This window comes from Cetorhinus maximus, unplaced genomic scaffold (assembly GCF_964194155.1).
Source record: "Cetorhinus maximus unplaced genomic scaffold, sCetMax3.hap1.1 HAP1_SCAFFOLD_547, whole genome shotgun sequence".
In the NCBI taxonomy this organism is placed as follows: domain Eukaryota; kingdom Metazoa; phylum Chordata; class Chondrichthyes; order Lamniformes; family Cetorhinidae; genus Cetorhinus; species Cetorhinus maximus.
The window spans coordinates 208157-224774 of NW_027596489.1; positions in this window are offsets into that span (position 1 = coordinate 208157).

The following is a 16618-nucleotide window of genomic DNA, read 5'->3' on the forward strand; positions in this document are numbered from 1 at the left end:
CAAGTTAAGAGCCTCCACTATACTTTCGATTCACGAGAACGGACAGTGATACCAGGTTGATATATTCCATTCAACTACACCAAAGGTGAAGGAAAATAGGAAGTGTGGGAAATTGTGAAGAGGACTGTGAGTGACTCAATGTGAACACACAGGTTAGTAAATGGGGCAGGTAGATGTCAGATTGAATTCAACACAGCCGAATATGAACATTTCGTAAGTTACAGTAAAATAAAATATACACCATACAATGAGTACAGCAGCAGGACTGGGACATCCTGTCTCCAAACACATCCCACCCTGTTCACTCTGAGAATCCCAGGGTGGAGAACTGGGGCATCCTATCTCCAAACACATCCCATCCTGTTCACACTGAGAATCCCAGGGTGGAGAACTGGGACATCCTATCTCCAAACACATCCCATCCTGTTCACACTGAGAATCCCAGGGTGGAGAACTGGGACATCCTGTCTCCAAACACATCCCACCCTGTTCACACTGAGAATCCCAGAGTGCAGAACTGGGACATCCTGTCTCCAAACACATCCCACCCTGTTCACACTGAGAATCCCAGGGTGGAGAACTGGGACATCCTGTCTCCAAACACATCCCACCCTGTTCACACTGAGAATCCCAGGGTGGAGAATTGGGACATCCTGTCTCCAAACACATCCCACCCTGTTCACACTGAGAATCCCAGGGTGGAGAATTGGGACATCCTGTCTCCAAACACATCCCACCCTGTTCACACTGAAAATCACAGTATTTGGGAGGTGACAGCATGTTGAAACAGTGTGGCAAGGAGAGGGAAGTTGGAGGTGGGGCAGTAATTTGCAAGGATGGTGGGGTCAAAGGTTTGTTTTTTGGTGGGGTGGGGTGGTGAGAATGACAGATTTTAAGGAGAGAGGGAGAGTACCTGAGAGAAAGAACTGTTAACAATCTCAGCGAACATGGGGAAGTTGGGTGATCAGCAGTTTAGTGAGAATAGGGTCAATGGAGCAGGAGGTGGGTCTCATGGACAAGATGAACACTGAGAGGGCAGGAGGAGAGATGGGAGAGAAACTAAAGGAAGATGTGGGTTCAGGGCTCGGACAGTTTAGAGACTTTAGAGGAACTTTAGAGACAGTTTGTCCCGTTGGGTTAGTGGAAGGGACTGAAGCAGCAGAGGCAGCTGATCGGATTGTCTCAATGTCAGTGACAAAGAAGCTCCATAAGCCCCTTACACTTGCTGTTGGAGATGAGGATGGAGGAGAGAGGGGAGTGGGGGAGAACTTCAAAAGGAACTAACTTGTTTTGGAGATAATACAAAGATTCGACAAACTGTGTGTTGAGCACAAAGCTGATTCATTTGACTTTTATCCAAAATATGAACCCCTATAACTGGACTGGAGTTTATTAACATCAGCAGAAACAGGCCCGAATGAACATGGCTCAGTCCTGGATGTGATTAACAGCAAAATCCAATCACTGTAGTTACTTGTGAACTCGCTGGTGTCTGAGTAGGGCAGATGACTGAGTGAATCCTTTCCCACACTTGGAGCAGGTGAATGGTCTCTCCCCAGTGTGAACACACTCATGTCTCAGAAGATTGGATGATTGAGTAAATCCCTTTCCCCACTCAGAGCAGGTGAACGGCCTCTCCCCAGTGTGACTGCGCCAGTGTACAGTGAGTTCAGATGATGATTTGAACCCAATCCCACAGTGAGAGCACCTGAACGGTCTCTCGTCAGTGTGAATCTGTTGATGGCGAATCAGGTTACCAGAACTTATAAAGCCCTTCCTGCAGTCTGGTATCTCCTCAGTGTGAACTCGTTGGTGTATCAGCAGGTGGGTTGAATCAGTAAATCCCTTCCCACACTCGGACAGATGAACAGCCTGTCCCCAGTGTGACTGTGCTGATGAGCTTCCAGCTCACACAGGAAACGGAATCCCTTCCCACACTCTCCACATTTTCACGGTTTCTCCCCAGTGTGACTCTGCTTGTGTCTTGAAAGGCCAGATGATTGACTGAAGCCTCGTCCACACACACAACACGTGTATGGTTTCTCCCCACTGTGAACGGTGCTTTTTCCTTTCATGTTCAAAATCCAATGATATTCAGGTTACAATAAATTGGGTGACTCCGTCAGATCCTGATGTGATGTTTGGTTTCAGTTTCCTGGCTGCAAATCCTCCCCTTCTAATGCCCTGTGAAATTGAGTTAAAACAGAAAAAATGGAGTGAGAGAGAACCCACAAAAACACAAAGGCAGGTTGTGAAATTGAGCTGAATGAATCTGGGAATTTGTGGGGCCGGCACTAGGAAAAAGTGACCATGAAAACTGCTGGATTGTCATAAAAACCCAACTGATTCACTCGTGTCCTTCAGGGAAGGGCTTGAGGGAATAATGGTCAAATAATATGGAATTAATACAGGAATCTTTTGTTGAAGGTTACTCTGGGTAAATTCACAGTGAAACATAATTTAACAGAGGTCAAAACTAGTTCGTAAAAGTAGCGAGGTTAAATCCCCTCACAACAAAGGTGAGTTTACTGATGAGAAATACACACACCTAAAAAAATGGGATTTCATGGTTCTTGCTATGACACTGACACAAGCTAAAATACTGGCTCTGATAATTAAAACCCCAAAACAGAGAAATGAAATACTCAGCCCCAATTTTCATTATCTCAATACCTTGACTCAGCAACATTGACCAACAAGACTTTTACGGGAAGTCCAGTTTTCAGGAATTATTTCAAAATAACATTTCCTAGAAATTGAATGGGCACCCTCATTATAATAGGTGGTCCTTTCACCAAATATAGAATACTAATTAGAGGTGGTCTGTTAGTGATCAAATGGGCATCTTATACCATTAACTATACAACCCCAAAATTCATTATAAATATCTCAACCCAAACTTGAATCTTTAGATTTGTCAGGGGGATTCATCAGGTTCTCGTCGATTGACTTCATAACTGTTCTGAACGGAGTGAATCTCACATTCTGGAGGTTAAGGAAATATTACTTTCATATTTGATGGATATCCTTACTGACTGTAGAATTCTTATATCCGTAACAAGGAAAGTTTAAACTTTGGATTCTCATATAGAGATCAGAACGAGTTATCTTTTCGGGATTTATTTAGCTTTGCAAATTATACTCTTTATATACTCACAAGATCGCATGTTTTCTTATAATAACAGCCGTTTCATCAATGACCTTCCTTCCATCATAAGGTCAGAAGTGGGGATGTTCGCTGATGATTGCACAATGTTCAGCACCATTCGTAACTCCTCAGATACTGAAGCAGCCCATGTCCAAATGCAACAAGACCTGGGCAATATCCAGGCTTGGGCTGACAAGTGGCAAGTTACATTTGCACCACACAAGTGTCAGGCAATGACCATCTCCAACTCGAGAGAATCCAACCATCGCCCCTTGACATTCAATGGCATTACCATCACTGAATCCCCGACTATCAACATCCTGGGGGTTACCATTGACCAGAAACTGAACTGGACTAGCCATATAAATACTGTGGCTACAAGAGCAGATCAGAGGCTAGGAATCACGCGATGAGCAACTCACCTCCTGACTCCCCAAAGCCTGTCCACCATCCTCAAGGTACAAGTCAGGACTGTGTTGGAATATTCTCCACTTGCCTGAATGAGTGCAGTTCCCACAACACTCAAGAAGCTTGACATCATTCCAGACAAAGCAGCCTGCTTGATTGGCACCACATCCACAAACATTCACTCCCTCTACCACCTTCGCACAGTAGCAGAAGTGTGTACCATCTGCTAGATGCACTGCAGGAATTCAACGAAGCTCCTTAGACAGCAACTTTCACACCCACGACCACTACCATCTAGAAGGACAAGAGCAGCAGATAGATGGGAACACCACCGCCTGGAAATTCCCCTCCAATTCACTCACCACCCTGACTTGGAGACATATCACCATTCCTTTACTGTTGCTGGGCCAAAATCCTGGAACTCCCTTCCTAAGTGCACTGTGGGTGTACCTACACCACATGGACTGCAGTGGTTCAAGAAGGCAGCTCACCAACAGCTTCTCAAGTGCAACTGGGGATGGGCAAGAAATGCTGGCCCAGCCAGTGAAGCCCACATCCATCCCACTGCAGGATCCATCGTTCCCTCCTAAACGAATAAAAAAAGAGATACACAGAGAGAGAGAGAGAGAAAGATGGAAGGGGAAACATTTCAAACATCTGCAACACAACCAGAGCATTGACAGAATCTCCCAAACCTTCAACCTCTACCCCTGAGCAGGACCAGGGTAGCAGGTGTATGTGAACACCATCACCTCCAAGTTGCTCTCCAAGTCACATACCGTCCTGACTTGTCTGACATCCAGTACTGGATGAACAGTAATTTCCTGCAGTTAAATGTTGGGAAGACTGAAGCCATTGTCTTCAGTCCCCACTACAAACTCCACTCCCGATCCACTGACTCCATCCCTCTCCCTGACAACTGTCTGAGACTGAACCAGACTGTTCACAACCATGGTGAAATATTTCACCCCAAGATGAGCTTCCAGCTACATATCCACATCATCACCAAGACCACCTATTTCCACCTCAGTAACATCTGCTGACTCCACCCCAGTATCAGCTCATCTGCTGCTCAAACTCTCATCCATTTCTTTGTTACCTCTAGACTTTACTATCCTAATGCACTCCTGGCCGGCTGGCCTCCTACATTCAATCTCCCTGTAATCTTCAAGTCATCCAAAACTCTGCTGCCCATGTGCTTACTTGCACCAAGTCTTGTTCACCAATCACCTCTGTGCTCACTGACCTACAAAGATCCCTGTTTTAGAAGCACCTTTTCGAATTCTCATCCTTGTTTTCCTCCATGGCTGTAATCATCTCTATCTCTGTAACCCCCTCCAGCCACACACTCCTCCAAGATATCGACACTTATCTAATTCCAGCCTCTTGAACATACCTGATTTTAATCGCTCCACCATTGGTGACCGTTCTTTCATTTGTCTAGGCCTCAAGCTCTGGAATTTCTTCTTTAAACTTCTCCACCTCACTTTCTCCCCTTTAAGATACTCCTTAAAACCTACCTCTCTGACCAAGCCTTTGGTCACCTGCCCTAATATCTCCTTATGTGGCTCAGTGTCAACATTTCTGTGAAATGCCTTGTGAAGTTTTATTATGTTACAGGCACATTGTAAATTATTGTTACTGACTTGGACATATACCGTTGTTCCGCCTCAACAATAAGACATTGTAACTCAAAGCGTGAAGCAGTTTGATGGACAAGTTGTTCCCATTGTGTCATCATTGAAAAGATTCCAAAAACATTGCCCCCTACAAAGATGGCGGCCGCGCATGCGCCCTGATGTACATTGCCTCCAACAAAGATGGCGACCATGTGCCCCGCGTCGGTAACTGTGAAAAAGCTGCGGCCTCGCTCGCTACAAACAGGTGACGGTCTCCCTGTCATCATTCTCGGGGTTTGCTGCTTATACAACATATTTGCGAAGACTCTCCGCCCACCTGGCGGACCCATCGCTCCCTCCACCCCGCCATTCACCCACTCACAGATTGTGGTTCACAGAAAGATCCATCTCTCAATCGCCATTACTCATACTGCGCATGCTGCACTCCCAGCCCGGCCCCGCCCCTCATTCACTCCGATTGGTTGGAGGACCAGCCGCTCCCGTTCGGTCCTCCGGCTCTTTCTATTGGTCCGGAGCTTCCTTCAATCAGCCGGGCATTGTGACGGTTTCAAATGGTGAGAGCGGCCGCAGACTCAGCCTGACTTGCTGATTCTTGGCAGCATTTTCTGTTTGGGAATTAGAGCTAGAGATGGATGGTCAGTTCCCCTCTGTCCGGGGGGGATTCACACTCATTTCCCTAGTGCACTGATTATCACCTTTACTTTACATGAGAAAGTCCCCGGTTCAATCCCGGCTGGAAGCTTTGTGTTTACAATTGTTACGGAGGAGGAATTAACAGTGAGTTTAGTTTCATGTCGAACAGGGGGACAGTTATTGTCTCATTCTTCAAAAGCTCCTTCTTCACCTCTAAACAGGGAACGATAATTCAGAAAACTGATCCACTGTGATCCAAAAAGAAGATACTGCAGATACAGGAAATCCGACCTCAAAACAGAAAACATTGGAAACACTCAGCAGGGCAACAGCTTCTATGGAGATAGAAACAGAGTGAATGTTTCAGGCTGGTGACATTTTAACCAAACTGGAAGAATTTAGAGATTCTATAGTTTACAAACAAATACAGAGTCAGTAAAAAGAGAGAGCGAGAGGGGGAAAGAACAAACGGTCTTGTGATAGGATGGAAGGCTGGAGCGATTAAATGACAAACGGGAGGATAATGCAAGGCAACATCAGAGACAAGGAAATCGACTAATGGGACAAGAGGAGAAACAAAAAATAGGCCCAGAGGAAGTACAAATGGTGACAGCAGAATCATCACCAGCACCTACTGTATGAAAAAAATGGGAGTGGTAGTTATGATCTGAAATTGTTGAAATGAATGTTGAGCCTGGAAGGTTGTAAAGTCTCTAATCAAAGATGAGCTGCTGTTCCTCCAGCTTCCATTAAGATTCATTGGAATAATGCAGGAGGCTGAGGACAGAGAGGTCAGATAGGGAGTGGGTGGAGAATGTAACTGGTAAATGGCTTGAAGCTCAGGATCCATAGAGCAGTCACCCAATCGGTATTTGGTCTCCACAGTGTAGAGTAGGTCACATCGTGAGCAGTGAGTACGTATCACTAGATACCAAGAAGTACAAGAAAATCACTTTGCCACCTGGAAAGTGTGTTTGGGGACATGGAATGTTGGTAGGGAGGAGGTGAAAGGGTGGGTGCTGAATCGGCCGTGCTTGATTGGAAATGATTCACAGTGTTGATCAAAAGAACACCAGAAATAAGAGCAGGGGTAGACAGTCCGTCCCCTTGAGCCTGCTCCAACATTGAATGATCTTCCACCTCTACTCTACTTCCCCTCCCCCACCCCCCTCCCGTTCCATATCCATTGATTCGCTGAAAGTCCAAATATTAATGGATTTCCATCTTGAATACGCTTATGATGGAGAACAATAAATTCAACTGAATTTTAATCTGGAAAATGTACAAACAAGGTGCTCTTGAATTGCAAATTCACTTCCTCACTCCTTGGCAATCATGTTAACTGTACTTTCCACTGGCCCCGTGCAGAAATCTAGTCATTCTCTGACTTTTTAAAAATAAGAGGTCGCCTATTTAAACAGAGGTGAGGCTGAGTTATTTTCTCTCAAAGGATGGTGAGTCTTTGGAACTCTCTTCCTGAAAAGGTGGTGAAAGCAGAGTCTTTGAATACTTTTAAGGCAGAGGTGGATGGATTCATCATAAGCAAAGAGGTGATAGGTTATTAGATGCAGATCTGCGTTTACTATCAGATCAGCCATGGTCTTATTAAATGATGGATCAGGCTCGAGGGGCCGAATTGCTTACTCCTGCTCCTTGTTCGGATGTTACTGACAAGACAGAGTTTAAATGTTCTGTGTATGGAAAGAAAAATCATTTGTTCACATCGCCTGCTGAAACTCCAGTGAGTTCACCTCTAACTATAGGGAGTCATTCTGCAGTTATTTACACCCAGGACAGAACTATGGCAGAGGGCGTGTGCACTTTGTTTGTCACATCAATTGACTTCATGATGTTATATCTTGGCTCTGGGCTTCAATCGTCATCGGGTCACAAAACACAATTTTCAGTTCATAAAACTGGCTTTTCAGTGGCGGCGCAACTACCCAGCATTCAAATGGGAGCAGAATGTGCCCTATCCTCACTTTAGCAGCTCCCTGTACATGCGCATCAGAGTGTGAGCGCAATGCGCATGCGCCTTCCGTCCAGATACATGAGCATGCGTAGTGCTGGTCTGTGGCCGAAGGTGCTCAGAGCGAGTGAGACAATTTCGAGTGGAGGAAACGAACAGAGTTAGTGAGTGTGTGAGGAGGAATGGAGCCAGCGGAGTGGGCAGGGAGGCTTCATAAAAACACAGTGCAGGCTGAAGACCCCAAATAACAAGGTTCCGGTCTTGTGTTTGCAGAAAACGGGCCGCAGAATTCTGGATTTCTCCCTTCGCGTGGCCCGGGGTAACGGCCGCCATCTTTATAGGGGACAATGTGCAGCAGGGCGCATGCGCGGCTATCCTGGTGCAAGTAGCAGGAGGAGAGAATGTGGATTTCCAAGATAAAAGCAAAATACTGCGGATGCTGGAAATCTAGAACAAAAACAAAAATACCTGGAAAAACTCAGCAGGTCTGACAGCATCTGCAGAGAGGAATACAGTTAACGTTTTGAGTCTGAATGAGTCTTCATCAGAACTAAGGAAAAATAGTCAAGAGGTGAAATATCAGCTGGTTTAAGGCGGGTGCGTGGGACAGCTAGATCTGGATACAGGGCCAGTGATAGGTGGAGATTGCCAAAAGATGTCATAGACAAATGGACAAAGGTGTTGAGGGTGGTGATATTAGCTAAGAAATGTGATCATGGGGACATTAAGGGTAGAAAGCAGGACGAGCAAGGGACAGATAGCCCTAGTGGGGGTGGGGTGTGGTGGGGGGAAGGGATCGAAATAGGCTAAAAGGTAGAGATAAAACAACACCTGCCCCTTTACTTCCCCCTCCTCACCGTCCAAAGGCCCAAACACTCCTTTCAAGTGAAGCAGCATTTCACTTGCACTTCCCTCAATTTAGTTTACTGCATTCGCTGCTCCCAATGCGGTTTCCTCTACATTGGAGAAACCAAACACAGACTGGGTGTACGCTTTGCCAAACACCTTCGGTCTGTCCGCAAGCATGACCCAGACCTCCCTGTTGCTTGCCATTTCAACACACCACCCTGCTCATGCCCACATGTCTGTCCTTGGCCTGCTGCATTGTTCCAGTGAAGCTCAATGCAAACTGGAGGAACAACACCTCATCTTCCGACTAGGCACTTTACAGCCTTCTGGACGGAATATTGAGTTCAACAATTTTAGATCATGAACTCTCTCCTCCATTCCCACCCCCTTTCCGATCCCCCTTTTTTTCCAATAATTTATATAGATTTTTCTTTTCCCAACTATTTCCATTATTTTTAAATGTATTTCCATTCATTGTTTTATCTCTACCTTTTAGCCTATTTCGATCCCTTCCCTTCACCCCAACCCACCCCCACTAGGGCTATCTGTACCATGCTTGTCCTGCTTTCTACCCTTAATTAGCACATTCCTTAGATAATATCACAACCTTCAACACCTCTTTGACTTTTGTCTATGACATTTTGCGGCAATCTCCACCTATCACTGGCCCACTATCCAGCTCTACCTGTCCCCCCGCCGCCCCCCCCCCGCCTTTAACCAGCTTATATTTCACCTCTTTTCTATTTTTACTTAGTTCTGTTGAAGAGTCATACGGACTCAAAACGTTAACTGTGTTCCTCTCCGCAGATGCTGCCAGACCTGCTGAGTTTTTCCAGGTATTTTTATTTTTGTTTTGGATTTCCAGCATCCACAGTTTTTTGCTCTTATCTGTAATAATGGCGGCTGATCCTACCCAGGATGTTCCGCGGGTTCGAATACGGTCTATCTCCATCAGCAGGGACAGAACCCGCATTAGCTCCACTGTTTTGAATCTAATTTTCAATTTATCCGTGAAGTCTGCAAATCTGTTGTCTTCCTGTTTATGCCTGCAGTTCTTCACCTCCTTAACTCTCTCTGCGCCATTGTTGCCACCTGCACATTGCGACAACTGATCTTCAATAAGAAAATTAACAACTTTTCGATAGAGCGTTTTCTGGGGCGCATGGCATTGTGGGAGAGCTGGCCGCCATTACTCATCTGCTGTCGCTGAGAGTTTTCATGCAATCCGAAGGCCAATCTTAATCTGTTTCTTAATCGGGTAATGCCGCCTGACCTGCTAGGTATTTAAAGTATTTTATCTCTTAATTTCAGACCCAGCCTTGAAGAGTTTTGCTTTCATTTTATTGATTTTTTAGAACCGAGCCAAAAACGCAGACAGACCAATTCGGAGCCGGTTTGAATTTGGTGGGTGTTGGATGGGGGTCTTTATTTGTTGCATCAGTTTGGGCTGGAATGTATTTCACCCCGAGGATTTTGGAACACAGTCAATTTCCAACGTGAGACTGTCAAGGGAGGTAGATTCTGGGGGAGATTCGGTTGCTAAACAGACACTATCAATTCATTTAAGAACATTCTCTTAGTAACAAATATTTCTACGGTGCCTTTTGATCCGAGATTTTTTTGTTAACTCCATTCTTGGTATTTGGGTAACAAGACGAGCAAATGTTGTCAATTCCCAGTTGTCTGTTGGTCAGATGTTGGTGGGCCATCTTCCTGAACAGCTGCAGCCACTGTGGTTAAGGTGCTGTTTGGTAAGAGTTACATAATTTTCACTCAGTGATGATATATGTCCAAACCAACAACAACAAGTTGTATTTATATAGCACGCTGGATATTATAAAATATTCCAAAGTATTTCACAGGAATATTACATTCCAATAATTGACACTGAGGCACATAAGGAGACGTCAGGGCAGATGATCAGAAGTTTGGTCAAAGGGATGGTTTTATGGAGAGTCTTAAAGGATGAGAGAGAGGCAGAGAGGTCTAAGGAGTGAATTCCAGAGCTTCCGGCCTGGGCAGCTGAAGGCACGGTCACCAATGGTGGGTCAATTAAAATCAGGGATGCTCAATAGGCCAGAATCGGATGACCACAGATATCTTGGAGCGATGTAGGATATTATTGAAATAGTGAGGGGCGAGGTCCTTGATGGATTTGAAAACAAGAATGAGAATTTAAACATTTCAGGTTCTGCTTAACCAGGAGCCTATGTAGCTCAGTGAGCACAGGGGTGTTGGATGAACGAGAATTAGTGTGAGTAAGGCCACGGGAAGCAAAGTTTTAAATCACTCCATCTTTATGTGGGCAGCTAGGAATAGTCCGGTTTAGAGGGAACAAAGGAATGGATGAGTTTCAGCAGTAGATGAGCCAAGGTAGGCAATGTTCCTTCACTCACACCTTTACCTTTACAGATGTATACAGATTTTTAAGGATAACTCAAGTCACAAAAGCTATCTTATACTTTAATGTACACAGTAAATACCTAGTCCATATAAACCTATAGCACCGTGTAGTCAGACACACCACACTCTGACCTCAAATGACAGATGTCACCTCAACCAGATGCTATGGATCTCTCCTCAACTTCCCCCAGACGCTTGTCTCACCGTGAGGCAACCAGTTTCACTGAATTCCGTCCTTCACACGAGAGTTTCCACTCTCCACTTTCCAAAACCTTGCCTTGGAATCTTCTCCCAAACTGACCTTTTCTCTCAGACACCTTCCACAAGGGTTCACCTCCAGGGTTTCGAACTCTCCTTCTGATGTTCTTCTTCCCTGGGTAACCATATTCATTCGAGTTGTCTTCCATGCACTCTCTCTCACCAACTCAGCCATCAACAGTACACCACTGCTTCACATGCCCATAGCAAAGATACAGACCTTCAGTTGGCTCTTTAAACCTTCTTGCTTCTTGCAAACTTTCCTCACTTAAAAACTGAAGCTTGGAGACTTTCTCTCTGCCCCTCACTCTTAACTTCACTTAACAGGATGTTTTCCCAGGTTCCTGTCCTTCCTTTGTCCAGAAGATCTTCTTTGGACTTCCCCCTCTTCCATTCTCCTGGATTTTTAGGGGTTTTCTTCAGTTTGGAACTTCTATCTGTCCACTTTGCTCCAGTCTCGCTGGCAGAAACTTCAAAACCAGCTGAACTCCAACAGGTTCCAAATAAAACTGCTGCCTTTCTTCTTCTGTGTGTGTATCTGAGGGAGGAACCTGCGTATCTGTACACCCCCGCCTCCCTCCCCCCACCCCAGGTGCTAGGCAACAGCAATGTTGTTTCTCCTCTTGCGTATTAACTTTTACTTTATATAGATTGTAAACGTCTCATTAGAAATGCAACAGCCTTTTAAGATGAAACTAAAACATTTGATCTTTCTTAACACACAGATACAGAAAAACAAAACAAACCTAAACTTTAAAGCTAAGACTCATTCCTAATGCCTACAAAAATAAAGATAACATAATTAAACTAACTCTATATCCCAACAGGACTGAAGACAATGACTTAAGTCTTCCCAATATTTAAATGGAGGAAATTTGTGTTCATCCAGGACCAGATGTCAGACAGTCATGTCTATGTGTGACTTGGAGGGGAACTTGGAGGTGATGGTGTTCACATACACCTGCTACCCTGGTCCTTCTAGCTAGTGGAGTTTGAGGGATTGGGAGATTCTGTCAAAGTTCTGGTCGAGTTGTAGACATATAAAATCCTTCTCCTTCACCCTTTGCCTCTCTCATCTCCCTCTCTCTTTCATCTGATAGATGCTGGACTTTTCTATTGGTTCTGGCCAGTTGGCAGGTTCCCTGTCCTGATGTGCATTAGTGAACGAGCTGGGTCCAGCAGCTTTGATGGTCAATTTTCCCAGTGCCGGCCCCACAGGTTACCAGTTTCATTCAGCTCAATTTCACAACCTGCCTTTGTGTTTTTGTGGGTTCTCTCTCACTCCCTTTTTTGCTGTTTTGAATCAATTTCACAGGGGGTAAGAAGGAGAGGATTTACAGTCGGGAAACTGAAACCAAACATCACACCAAGATCTCACAGAGTCACCCAATTTATCGTAATCTGAATAAAATCGGATTTTGAACATGGAAGGAAAAAGCACCGTTCACAGTGGGGAGAAACCGCACATCTGTTCTGTGTCTGGACGCGGCTTCAGCCGATTATCTGGTCTGTCGAGACACAAGCGCAGTCACAATGGGGAGATATCGTGTAAATGTGGGGATTGTGGGAAAGAATGCAATTTCCTGTCTAAGCTGGAAACTCATCAGTGCAGCCACACTGGGGAGAGACCATTCACCTGCTCTGAGTGTGGAAAGGGATTCACTCTGTCATCTGATCTGCTGAGACACTGGCGGGTTCACACTGGGGAGAGACCATTCACCTGCTCCGTGTGTGGGAAGGGATTCACTCTGTCATCTGATCTGCTGAGACACTGGCGGGTTCACACTGGGGAGAGACCATTCACCTGCTCCGTGTGTGGGAAGGGATTCACTAGGTCATCCAACTTACAAAGACACCACAGAAGTCACACTGGGGAAAGGCCATTCACCTGCTCTGAGTGTGGAAAGGGATTCACTCAGTCATCGAACCTGCGGACACATCAGCGAGTTCACTCTGACGAGAAACCTTTTAAATGTCCAGACTGTGGGAAGTGCTATAAAAGTTACGGGGACCTAATTCGTCATCAATGGGTTCACACTGATGAGAGGCCATTCAGGTGCTCTCAGTGTGGGGCTGGGTTCAGGAGGTTATTTCACCTCACTGCACACCAGCGCACTCACACTGGGGAGTGGCCGTTCACCTGCTCAAAGTGTGGGAAAGGATTCATTACCTCATCCCATTGGCTGAGTCACCAGCGAGTTCACACTGACAAGAGACCTTTTAAATGCCCAGACTGCGGGAAGTGCTATAAATGTTCTGGGGACCTAATATCCCATCAACGTGTACACACTGACGAGAGACCGTTCAGGTGCTCTCACTGTGGGACTGGATTCAAGTGGTCATCTCAACTCACTGTACACCAGCGAATTCACACTGGAGAGAGGCCTTTCACCTGCTCCAAGTGTGGGAAGGGATTCATTGACTCATCTAACCTGCTGAAACACCAGCGAGTTCACAAGTAACTATAGTGATTGGATTTTGGTGTTAATCACGTTGAGCACTGAACCATGTTCATTGGGGTCTGTTTGTGCTGAAATTAATAAACCCCAGCCCAGTTATAAGTGTTAATATTCTGGATAAAAGTGAAATAAATCAGGTTGTGTTGAACACACGGTGTTGAGTCTTTTAATATCTCGAACACAAGGCAGTTTCTCTCCCTCTCCCACATCTTCAGCCACATTGGCACCAGTTTTGTGTTCACCAGTTTCTTAACCTTATGCTCCCATTTATTTACATTTGAAACTTTAATTCCTAAAACTAAAAGTTATATTCTAAAACATATGAATTATATTCACGACAGCTCTTAGTTCGTATGTTTGTATGTCCCTCTCCCTTGTTTCCTCCATCTTCACACCCAGCAACACGTGTGAGGAACTCATGGAGCTTCTTTCTCACTAAGATTGAGACAATATGATCAGCTGCATCTACTGCTTCTCTCCCTTCCAGTAGCCCACCGAGACAAACATCCCCCTTGTCTGAGCCCTAACTAATCTCTTTGTCCATGCAACCTCCATACACACATATGAGTGAATTCATACTGGAGAGAGAGGGGGTTTAATACTTAGATTGTACCAAGAGCTTTAAAAACCTACAGTCACTGATGTTTCACCAGTGCATTCACTCCGGTTCCACTCCATTCATCTGCTCTCACTGCAGGAAGAGGTTCAGGCGATTGTCCATCCTGCTACAACACTAGTGAGTTTACACCGGGGAGAGGTCATTCATCTGCCCCATGTGTGAGGAGGGATTCACTGTTGGCATATCAGTGATTTCACACCGATGGAAGATATTTTAAATGCCTGGATCACAGGAAGTGTTATAAAAGTTCTGTGGAGCTGATGTGCCAACAACAGTGACAAAAGACCATACGTGATCTCTCGCTGTGGGACTGGGTTCAGGCGATCATGTGAACTCAGGGTCCACCAGCGCACTGACACTAGGGAGAGACCGTACGCCTGCTCCCTGTTTGAGAAGAGTTATCCCACCTCAATACACATCAACTTGTTCACACTGATAAGGAATCTTTTCAAACTTCTGTCCATGAGCAGCGATTTCAAAGCAAAATGGATTTGCTGACACACAAACACATTCACACTGGGGAGAGGCTGTTCACCTGCTCTGTGTGTGGGAAGAGATTCACTCAGTCATCTCAGCTGCTGACACAGGAGTGACTGCTGAGGTTAGATTCTACTGTTGTTGCTTCTGTTAATCACATCCAGGGCTGAATTTTGTTAGTGTTATTAACCCCTGTGACTGGCCTGAAGTTTAATATTCTGGACAAAATGTCAAACAAATCAGCTTTGATTTAACACATTGTTGTAGATTTCTGTCTTTCCCACTTGGGTGTTTAACATCACCTGGCTGGAGCTCAGAAAGGACAATCTGGGTCGTGGATCATACAGCAGGAACAGAACTTCAACCTGGACACAGTCCCTCAGGGTCACACTGAGAGGGACAAACAGCACTTTGGTCTTTCTTATCTCTCTTCACTGACAGCAAAACCCCCGTGTGGGTTAATCCTGAAATGTGTAAGAAATGTGTCCCAGCCGCTCTCTTCCATGGTTCAGATCTCCTGGACATGGAACAGAAGGCTCATTTCCAACTGAGACAGGAAGAACAACGGTAAATGCTGCAACCGTACTGTCAAGTCAGAAATTTGTGTAAAACTGTGATCTGTTCCTGACTGAAAATGAAACAGCAGGTTTAAGTTGAAAAGATAAATTGGTAACCAGGGTTTCCCAAAGACTCACTTGACAGGTCAACTCAGGTTCAGCCCTCAAGCCCTGGGATTTGTTACAGAACTCGCTGCTCTCTTGGTCCTCTGACCTCTGAGCTCTCTTCCTTTTGGTTTCCAGAACCATCAACAATCACTCGCCAACATTATATTGGGAGATGGAGTTCAGGGGGTGAGAGAAAGAAGCAAATTGTGGCCATGAATCTGAGTTTGGAATTAAAATTAGATAAACATAATTACATATTGAAAGAGAACATTTAAAATAATACAATGAACCACTTTAGTTTTCAATGATTATGATACTTTATCCTTCACACCCTTGAATGCATAAATGGTGATCCCTATTACCCACAATGTTAAGTGTGCGTTAATACAGCCTATCTCCATCAGAAGGGCACAAAGTACATGGAAAGGCTCTGCCCTGTGCGCTGGCCTCCCTGCAGGGAGCATGCGTTTTGCTGCTTCAGGAAGCTAGGGGGCGCAAGCTTAGCCTCAGTAACAGTCAATAAATAATTATAAACCTGTGGGGACTTCCAATGGTGGCTATTCTACCCAGCATTCCCCGCGATGCTAAATGTCCCCTATCCCCACCGGTACGCATGCGCCTTGCCACCCAGTGTTCCAAACATGCGCAGGGTGGGTGGTGATGATGGGGAGATGCTTGTTCACAGAATCACAGAAATGGTATGGTGCAGAAGGAGGTCAATCGGTCCATCGTGTCTACACCGGCTCTCTGAGCTTTCTAACTTAGTGCCAATGTCCTACCTTTCCCCCATAAACCTGCACATTGTTTCTATTTGAATAATCACCCAATGCCCTCTTGAATGCCTCAATTGAACCTGCCTCCACCACACTTCCAGGCAGTGCAGTCCAAACCCTGATTACTCACTGTGTGAAAGTTTTTTCTCATCTCACATTTGGATCTTTTGCAAAACACTTAAAAATGTTCTCGGTCCATTTATGAGTGGGAACAATTTCTCCCGATATGCTCTGTCCAGACCTCTCATGATTTTGAAAACTTCTATCAAGTCTCCTCTTAACCCTCTACTTTCCAAGGAAAACATATCCAATTTCTC